Source organism: Thalassophryne amazonica, chromosome 16 (genome assembly GCF_902500255.1).
Source record: "Thalassophryne amazonica chromosome 16, fThaAma1.1, whole genome shotgun sequence".
Lineage (NCBI taxonomy): Eukaryota > Metazoa > Chordata > Actinopteri > Batrachoidiformes > Batrachoididae > Thalassophryne > Thalassophryne amazonica.
In genome coordinates, this window is record NC_047118.1 from 71,998,236 (window position 1) to 71,998,886 (window position 651).

The following is a 651-nucleotide window of genomic DNA, read 5'->3' on the forward strand; positions in this document are numbered from 1 at the left end:
CGTTAGCCAAGCTAGCAGGAACGTCTTTTCAATCAGGACCCCGGACCTTCATCCCGCTACATATCTCCCCACCATTTTTTTTTTGACTTCGTCCCAAAGTCAAGGTGCATTTAAGCATGTTCTGTGACTACCCACATCCTGTTCGTGACGCCAGATTGTGACCGCAGGACATTTGTGGCCGGCACGGCAGTGGGATCGAACCCGGACGGCTTGCACTAAAGACCATTCCTCTACCAGGTCAGCCAAAGGGGAATTCCCCCCATTAACCAAGCTAGCGGGAAAGTCTTTTCAATCAGGACCCGGGACCTTCAGCCCGCTACACATGTTACTGGAGTGGCAATCATACAACAGACAGCGAAGACTATTAGACAATGTCAGGGCACTACAGGTCAATTTAACACTTCAGGGATTACTTTCTTTCTCTACACTTACACCACTAGCTTGGAGGCATGTATTGGTTATTCAAGAGAATATGGTACAGTACAATTTCTGCCACTTTTCTTTTTCTTTTTTCCGTTTCTTTATCTCCACATTTCTTCATTTTCCTCATTACAGTAGTATAGCGTACGTTCGACTGCATTAATGCTCCACACCAGTTGGTGGCAGTAATGCACCGTGTCGGCTTGCAAACTCGATAGAAGAAGAAGATGA